Source organism: Rhipicephalus sanguineus, chromosome 8 (genome assembly GCF_013339695.2).
Source record: "Rhipicephalus sanguineus isolate Rsan-2018 chromosome 8, BIME_Rsan_1.4, whole genome shotgun sequence".
Taxonomy (NCBI): Eukaryota; Metazoa; Arthropoda; class Arachnida; order Ixodida; family Ixodidae; genus Rhipicephalus; species Rhipicephalus sanguineus.
The window spans coordinates 54,427,546-54,437,554 of NC_051183.1; positions in this window are offsets into that span (position 1 = coordinate 54,427,546).

Genomic DNA, 10,009 nt, shown 5'->3' on the forward strand with positions numbered 1-10,009 from the left:
GCATATACAGAGGACCACTCAAAATATCAACCGTTCACTCGGAACTCTCCCCCCGGTGTATGCGCATGGGCTACGCTCCTCGATAATGCGTGGGGTCGTTAACCGCCGCGAGAGTGCCTTAAAGAGGCCGCTGCCAAGCCGCCGCAGTCCCCCCTGAGGAAGGAACCGAGCTGGTTCCGAAACGTCGGGTTTTTACGTGTCTTCGTAACTTTGGTTGGAGAATAAATATCAGTTATCTCAGTTTACTTACCCAACCAGACAGACTTCTGTCTAATGTTTACCTTCAATTCAATCAGCCAGGACTTCGGCCGCGATACCATGCAGCTAGTCAAGCGCTACATACGCATCAAGGAGGGAATATCAGTCTTCAAAACTCATCTGGACTTCAATCGCACCTGCAAAGATAGGAAAGTCGTCCCTCAAAGCCTACGCCTGAAACGCCCTGTCTCGACCCCCGAAGGTATGGAAATCGTCATGAGAGCAGAACAACGGCTGGTCAACGCCCGCCTGCACGAAATCAACGCCTCTCTACGGAAAAAGGAATTAGACCTGTTCTTCGCCAAGCGTAAACTTCAGCACCGCATTCCTGGATTGATGCCTCCGATCGACGCATTCGCGGACTCCGTGGCGGCGTCGTCTGCAGACAGGCATCGGACCGCGCAGGATAGGAAACTTTCTCACCTGTTGGACCGGGGTTCGCCCCAAGGCAACCCAAATCCCAGGTTTGTGACCAATTTGTCATCCCGCCCACTCACTAATCGGGAAACTTCTGTTCTGGCAAAGGGACACGGGTATAACGTGTCAACGACGCCCCGTTTATCGAAAGTCGTCGCGGCTGTAGAGGAAGCCGTCCAGAGTGTGAGGCCAAGCGCCAGAGAAGAAATTAGACTAAAATCAATTGGAATCCTTTCGAAATTGCCGTCACAAGGGAAAAAGAACTTGACCGCAGAAGAGAGCAAAGCCCTTCGGGAACTCCGACAAGATCAGAGCATTGTCATCCTCCCCGCTGACAAGGGCAACTCAACGGTGGTGCTGGACAGCCGGGACTATGACCGGAAGATTTCGGCCCTTTTAGAGGGTGACGCATATACGCAGCTAAAAAAGGATCCGACGAAGCAAACTCAGACTCAGCTAAACAAGCTACTCTCCGAAATTTTCAAGCACCACCCACAATTAAAAGCACTCTACCTAAGTCTAATCTGCCGCAACGGCTCCGCACCGGGTTTCTACGGACTACCCAAAATTCACAAGCCTGGCGCCCCCCTCCGACCGATCGTCGACTTCACTTCCTCTCCATGCCGAGCCCTTTCAAGCTTCCTGCACCGAATCATCGCCCCTCTCACCCGGAATACCCCAACTCATGTCCGCGACTCCAGCCATTTCGTGCAGCTAGCATCAGAGGTGAGCATCGACGAAGACGAGAGCCTGGTCTCGTTCGACGTCGTATCTTTGTTCACCAATGTGCCGGTACCCTTATCTGTATCCTGTGCCCGTGCTGCTCTTGAGGGTGACGATGGCTTGAGTCAAAGGACCCCACTCACTGTTGACGAACTCTGCCGCCTACTGGAATTCTGCCTGTCCAGCACGTATTTTTCCTACAAAGGAACAATCTTCAGGCAAAACAGTGGAACCGCAATGGGAGCCTCCATCTCCGTCACAATGGCAAACCTGACCATGGAACATATAGAAAGGGAAGCACTTGGCTCCTTCTCGCCGCGACCCAAGCTCTTTCTTCGCTACGTGGACGATTGCTTTTGTGTCATGAAGACATCTGAAATTGAAAACTTCAGACTGCACCTAAATTCCGTTCACCCAGCCATACAGTTCACGGTCGAGTGTGAACGCGACCGCACCCTCCCCTTTCTCGACGTCCAGGTGGCAAGAAGGGGCAGTGACTTGGAGTTCTCCGTTTACAGGAAGCCGACGCACACCGGCCGGTACCTTCAATACGATTCGTCCCATCCCTCCACCCACAAGGCCTCCGTTGTGTCCACATTACTTCAGAGAGCCAAAAAGATATGTTCCACTGACACGGAACGCCGGAAAGAAGAGGCCCGCGTAATTGCGGACCTCAGAAAAAACGGTTATCCCAGAAATTTCATTCGATCCGTCGCCCGCCGCGCAGAGAAAAAGAGGTTACGCGACTCCCAGCCAGCATTGACGAACAGCTCTCCAAAACGCGTGTCGGTCCCATACGTCCAGGGAGCCAGCGAGGCGTTGGCTCGGATTTTTAGGAAAGAAGGCGTGCACATCGCGCACGTGCCTTCATGCACGCTGGGCCGCTTCCTTCCCCGCCCGAAAGACCGACCAACAAAAGACAGGGCGCCCGGCGTCGTTTACAAAATACCGTGTGCCGACTGCCCCTCGTCATACATCGGCGAGACCAAAAACTTCCCCGAACGGATTAGGCAACACGTCAACGACGTCCGTAAACTCAACAAAGAACGCAGCGCCGTCGCCGAGCACGCAGAGACGTTTGACCACAGAATAGACTTCAACGGAACCGCCATCCTCGAAAGTGAAACCAAGTGGAGGAGGAGGTTACTACTGGAGTCGTGGCATATACAGAGGACCACTCAAAATATCAACCGTTCACTCGGAACTCTCCCCCCGGTGTATGCGCATGGGCTACGCTCCTCGATAATGCGTGGGGTCGTTAACCGCCGCGAGAGTGCCTTAAAGAGGCCGCTGCCAAGCCGCCGCAGTCCCCCCTGAGGAAGGAACCGAGCTGGTTCCGAAACGTCGGGTTTTTACGTGTCTTCGTAACTTTGGTTGGAGAATAAATATCAGTTATCTCAACACAACCAGTGCACTTCCCAAATGAAAGAAGAAAGGAGACGCACACCGCCAACTGCAGGAAGTCGCCGGTGTTGTTGCTGAACTCGCTGTGCCCGAAGCTCCGATCGAGGAAGCCGCGCTTTAACCGCGCGTCAGCACCGTCGAAGCCCGGGCGTAGTCTCGAACGTCTTGCTGCTCTGGCCGCAGACTCGCGTTGCCTCGTCGCTTCGGGATCGGGAGCTACCGCTCGACGCTGCCGTTGCGCTTCGACTTTCCGTGCCCGGAATTCGGGGTCGGCTTGATAACGCTGACGTTGCACTTCGGCGTGCCGAGCCCGTGTTGCTTCCGTAGAAGTTTCCTGCCGACGTTGACGTTTACGTTCGGCTTCCCTGGCCCGAAGTTCGGGGTCCGCTTGCCGACGCTGACGTTTACGTTCGGCTTCCCGAGCCTTCCTCTGCTCCGCGGCGGTGGCGCTGCCGCTGCAACTAGCGCCTACGTTGACGTTGTTCATGGCGTTTCTCACACCGTTGCACAGAGAGAGAATGACTGAAGCACAGCGAACGCGCGCTTTGTACAGCGCCGCGACACTTACGCCGCCTACCGGCGTACCCTTAGAGGGGAGAGTACGAGAGAGAGTTATATGCAATGGTTTGCTGCGCCGCACCAGCTGTGGCGGAGAGGGGGAGAGGAGAGCGCACACCTGCGTAGGAGAGGAAATTGAGGGAGAGTTGCGCATGCGCAGTATGGGTGCGGACGCCACAGAACGGACACTGCACCAAGCATAAGATGCTTTCGCATCTAATACCGGGAGCAGTGGGACGCGCGATGCTCGCGGTTGGCTGCCCTTCGCTGGCATTGCAATTGAGTGTCGCATTCCCTAGCTGGCCCCTGAGCCCGGGTTCGACGCCCTTCGTTGACACTGGGCTTTGGTAAGACAGGCTTTTATTCTGGGATCCGCTGCGTGCCGCCGTAGCCGAGCCTCGGCTAAGGTCCTATAGTTAAACTTGTTTTATCTAGGTACCTTAGCCTGGGCTTGGGCTGCCTCAAACGCGGGATCGGCACCTCGAGCGCGATCGAGCCGGATCACTGCGACACTGGCGCTGTCTGTCAAAAGCTGCCTGTTCCGCCGCTGAACGAACAACGCGGGGCCTTCCCATCCGTTTGCCGAGCGCGCACTGAAGGAGACGTGACGCGAATTAAGTGCGCGAAGCCCTTTTCCCTCATCGGTCCTCGTTCATTTTGTGCTGAAAATGTCGATGCTTAATTGCCTTAATCACCAACTAGCCCAAACAGGCCACGCCCTCTTCTGATTGGCTGTTCCTGTCACATGTCTGGCTGGCCGCGCGTCGAGGACATTCCGTATGAGTCGCCAACTATCCTTAACATGTTCTTAGCCCTCTCTCTCCCATTTCACTCGCCTATGCGAGACGGGGGTTTTGGGTCACACCTACAACGACACCGATAGAATTAGGAATCGAAAGTAGGGCCAGTTGGTGATGGTTCTTGAACATATTCGAAAAACAGCGCCAACACAGAAGAAGGAACGAACCACAGCACTGTAGGAATTCTTTAGGTGGTTGTTCTTTGGTAGCACACGGAACCTGGTTAACATATATATCAAGCACTTTTTGTTGAAAATTACAAGTCTTAACAAAAACAAAGTCGTCTACATACCTAATTACTTTAAAAGCTAAACCGTTAAGACTATCTTGAACAGAAGTGTCAACCCTTCCTAGAAAGCACTGTGGTTTGTCCCTTCTTCTTCTCTGTTCATGTTGTGTTTGTGCTGTTTTTCGAATATGTTTAGCGACACTTGCGAAGCAATACCAACTTTGCATGAAAAGACTGTGCACGTTGTGCCTATATTCCCTATCTAAGGACTTTACAGGTCCGCCTTTATCTGCAGGATAGGGAGTTCCAGTGCACACCACCCAAACCAAACTGTTGGAGTGCATTTTTCGGGCCGTTCCATTGCTATAAATGCCCACCGATTGTCTGCCTATGCATTACGGGACTGGCCCAGGTCCATTTCTTTCTTGTGATGTCAGCTAGAATATCCGTTTCCTCTGTCTGTTCCCTGATCCATTTGGCTGTCTTCCGATCTCTCAATGATACGCCTATCATTTTTCATTCCATTGCATGCTGCATGGTCTTTAACTTCTCTAGTTTCATTGTTACCCTCCATATTCGAGCCCCTTATTCCCTTCAGGTGCGAATTATGATGGACTGTCTAGACATGTGTCCTATTCACACAACATAATTCCAAGGAACTCGATATTAGATTGCAATAAAGAAAATGAGGCAATATGTTGTTCTGTGCAGCAAATAATGTTAATTAACATGTAATTATATATCTAATTATTGTGTCATCAGTTCGCTTCCATTAAAGCATAAAAAGAATAAAATATTAGGCTCGAAATGCATGCCCAGTTTACGTTGGTCCTGGAACGCGGCATGTCGAACGATTGTTGAACACGGTAGTGTCTCCAGCAAAGTGATCTTCTGCAGCAAAACGCAGCACAATTGATAAATGACCGCTATTTGTCCACTCAAGAAGCCTGTACAAATGTTCACACTGTGTTTCAAGCTGTTTGAAAAATATGCTATGCGTGACACGCCTCCGTAGTTGATATGTACAAGTGTACACACCGCCGCTGAAGAGGTTATGTTAGAAGTGGCAGTAATGCAGTGATTGTAGTACCTCTCACTCTAAAAAGACGGCGCCAGATTGCCGGTCATCAGCTGCGAGTGCCTGCGGTGTGTGGTCCAGCCCATCCTTTGATGAATTTCCCTTTTGCGAGTAATTAATCTAGGTATTGCACATTCTTGTACAGACTCTGATTGCTGGCTTCCAATCGTCATCTCTATTTTTTGCCAGGTTATTGTGCATTATCTTTGTCTTCAGCATTTTCATTTATTAGCCCTACTTTAATTCTTTCTCGGTTTAAGTCCTCAATTATTTTTTTGTAGGGGTGTGCGAATATTCGAGTGTCGAATTCGAATCAAATAATACCTAATTGAATAATTCGATTCGACTGTCGAATAGCTAGTACATATTCGAAGTTTCGAATAATTCGACATGAATAATATCTAAAACGCGACAAAGGCCAACGGTGCAACTTGGTTAGGGTGGGGTAGCTAAAACTAACGCTAACGCCTTTACAGTATGCCTTTCTTTTACAGGAGATTGTGCCATTTCCGTAAGCAAAAAGAAAAGAGAAAACTGTCGAGTCATTCACAACTTCGCTTCCGAAACGAAGACATGGACTTCTTGCGAAGTTCGGTCGCGTATGCCGCAAACGCCATAAAACGTCCCGAATTTGACCCGCGAAACCCTCGGTGATTGGCTTGACGTGAAAATTTGCTGATGCTGTGCAGTCGCCACTGCTGCACCTCACCACTCGTTCAGAAACTCCCATCGTTCCGGCGCGCAGTTAAAATGCTCCTGTGAACGGGCGGCCAAAGATTTTTGGGCCCGGAGCACTCATGGCGATGAAGCGCAGCATTACCGTTCTTCTATCTTTGAATTTTCAACAAAATCCTTTGTATTCGACATTCGGCATTTTTGGCTACTATTCGGCACTATTCGATTCGAGATGAAATTTGACTATTCGCACACCCCTATTTTTTTGCAATTCGTCAGCATCATTGCTGGACAGTAATACTACGTCATCTGCAAATCGTAGAGTGTGGAGATAATCTCCGCTAATTATTCCCGTTTCTTTCGAATCAAGTTTAATTACTTCATATAAGCATGCCGTAAACAACATTGAAGAGATTGTATCTCCTTGGTTAACTCCTTTTTTAATCTAAATTTTATGCTCTTTTTGTGAAGCAGTAAGCTGGCTGTAGAGTTCTTGTAGATGTTCACTAGGACATTTATATACCTTATGTTACAAGTACTCCTTGTTGACCAAGTGCTTTCATGACTGCTGGTGTCTCTACTGAGTTGAAGGCCCTTCCGTAGTCTATGAAAGCTAAATTATAGGGGTTTGTTAGGCAGATTTCACAATTTCGTGGTTCATATAGCATTCATCATAGAGTATCCCTTCCTGAAACTGACTTGCTTTCTAGCTTGGTTAAAGTCAAGTGTTTATTTTATCCTGTTTGAAATTACCTCCGTAAATATTTCGTACATCACGGAAAGTAAGCCGATGGGCCTATAGTTCGAGTCTTTTATGTCTCCTTTCTTGTGTATGAATATGATATTGGCATTGTCCCAGCTCTCTGGAACTTTTGGTGTTTCGAGGCACCGAGTGTAAAGTGTAGCGAGTTTTGTTCATATAAAATCTCCTCCATTTTTAATCAAATCGGCTGTTATTCCATCATCTCCAACCGCTTCTCTGCGGGGCGCATCGCTGCTATACTATCTGATTATCTCATGCACAGTGACCTTATTTTCTCTTCCCTTCCATTTTTGCTAGCACAAATTTTGACTCCATTGAACTATAGTCCGGTGCAGCGTAAGATGGCGAGGGAGGCATATCCCAGATGACTGGAGCTCATCGACCGATTGCCTCCGCAACTAAATAAATGGTCCCGCTGACGTTCTCAGCCATGTTCCCCAATGGCAGCGGAGTCATGGGCCGTCTGGCTCATGACGTCAGTCTGGAGTGTGCGCCCATAGGCGCACGCTCATATTTATCTGCCTTTTAGGAGGAAACGCCACTGCCTTCTAAAGTTGTGCCCAACTGTATAGTACTGTTCGTGATGTGACCGAAATAATTAATTTAGTTTGCACTGTTGCGTTGAAACTTTGGAATAAACATCCTTTGCGACTGAGATGTTCGTTCATTTGAAAGTCCACGGGATTTTCGAAACTGTATGCCAACTCATCTATAGCTCAAAAGTACTCGGGTTCTTTTTCTTTTTCGCATTGCTTAAAACATTGACTGTAAAATCGACTTGAGCTAACACAAACTTGGGCAGCTAGCATGCAAATTGGAGGCTGGGCAGGGTTCACGCCGAAGTGCTTGCTCAGTAAATGAGTGATCTAGAGTACTGTCAAAACACACAATATGAATGATATTCCGTGCTGCTACAATATGTCTGGTAAGTGCCTTAGTCTTTCCCATGGTAATATATGGGCGTGAATGGTGGAAATTGCAGAAATACAGGGTCTGTCTGTAAAGTAATGAGACTGGGTTTGGTAAAGAGAAATTATTGATCCGATCGGTACATATTGTTACGAGGAAGAAACTACAGTCAAATCTCGTTACAACGAACACCACATTAACGAACATTTCAAATTAACGAACTTTTAAGAAATCCCGTGCCGACTGCTTATAGTTTCAATGTAAAAATATTTCACTACTACGAACTTCAGATTAACGAACATTTCAGAATAACGATCGTTATTTAATTCCCGTGTAATCTTAACAACGCCTCAGTACTACGAACTTATATCCCGAAATGCGAGGATTCTTAGATTTCAGTGTATCGGTCATGGCAGTCGGAGCTGTAAGGTAGCAGACGACGCAGTGCGAAGAGCGGACGCCCTTCCGCTAAAACCTGAGATGGCACAGGAGGAGAAAGACGCGGGCGGAGAACTTTTTTTTTTTCCCTTCGTTGCGGAGGCGACAACGCATCAGGTTTTGTAAAGGCCCAACCGCATGCATAGCAACGTTTATAGAACGTTGATGCATAGCACGCGACTTTCGAGCGAAGGCGACTGCGACAAACGGGCTCCGTCGCGCTGCTCGATTGAAAACTATTGCGCGCACGCAGGCAAATTACGAAAAAGAATTACAGAGTAGATGAATGACAACATGCAAAATTTATTATTGTCTTGTTTGAGATAAAGATGCCATAAAAGCGTTTCGGGACTTCCTTTTTTCGCAATCTTATGTTTAACCGCGGCAAGTATCTGCTGTGATCCCATGGGGCGCCCGGAAGCGTACGCTGCCTACGCTACGTCGCACTTTGCAAACTGCGTTATGTTGGGGTTAGTCCACGAGGCGCATTTCGACAACGTTTCCTCTTGCTGTCATAGAACGTTTAAGAAAAGCCGCAGCGCCTCACATCGTTGCTTCGCAGGGAGAAGGGCTATCTGACACGACGACGATGTTGACATTGCAGCAAGCTACCACCACTGCAGCAAGCTACCACCGAAACATCAAAACGAACCGTCGATCATAAATAACGACAAAATACGGCCGCTGCCTCGCTCTCCGCGTGAGATGGGGCTGTAAATAAGGTAGTCTATAACTTGCATTCCTTGAAGTACGCGCCGATTGGAAGCATCACGAGCAAATTGCAACCGAAGCAAGGGTCAGAGATGCTGCCATGTTGTTGGATATCGTCATGCTCACTTCCGGGCGACAAGCGATGTTTTCTGGCTTTCCAGAAACCTGGGGTGCAATCGCGGAACGATGCTATTCCCGATTCCAATGCCATATTCTATGCTATTCTTATCATCCACCACTCGTGGCTGGCTGATCGCGTTGATAACGCGGACGGACCGTCGTTCTGACCAATGGCCAAGCGCGAAAAGCACGAAAAGCATTGGAATAAAAAATAGAATCGTTCCGCGATAGCACCCCTGGGATGCTATCGCGGAACGATTCTATTTCAGATTCCAATGCCTTTCGTGCTTTTCGCGCTTGGCCAGTGGTCAGAACGACGGTCCGTCCGCGTTATCAGCGCGATCAGCCAGCACAGGCTCTGAGCCAGCCGTGTGGAATCGGAAATAGCATCGTTTCGCGATTGCACCCCTGCGACAAGCGACGGCGATGGATGGCCCTCCGCGACAGCAAATCCTGTCGCCGTCGCTCAAAACTCGCGTGCATGCAGTTGGGCCTTAAAGGATTGCAGCGATGACATGGACGACGATGTCACGGTAGCACCCGAAGATCGCGACGAGTCCGTGTCGGCCACAGATGCGTTGGCCTACTTGAGGAAACTCCGCATATTCATAGAAAAAAGCGGAACAGCGACCGAAGCGGCGGATAAAAATGCGGACGGTCTAGAATCGTTCGTGACGCAGAGTTTGTGCTGCACCCGTCAAAAAAAACGATCACGGACTATTTCAAATAAACGTGCCTTGTCTGACGTTCACGTGTGCATTGCTGTGAGAAACGAGTTCAAGGGCGTACCGTTGCAAAGGTAGGCCGTTTGCGTTACTGAAATTCTATTGTTATGGTAAATTTTTGGGCTTTCACTATAACGACCTTTCAGAATAACGAACATTTTTCCGCGGTCCCCTGAAGTTCGTTATACCGAGACTTCACTG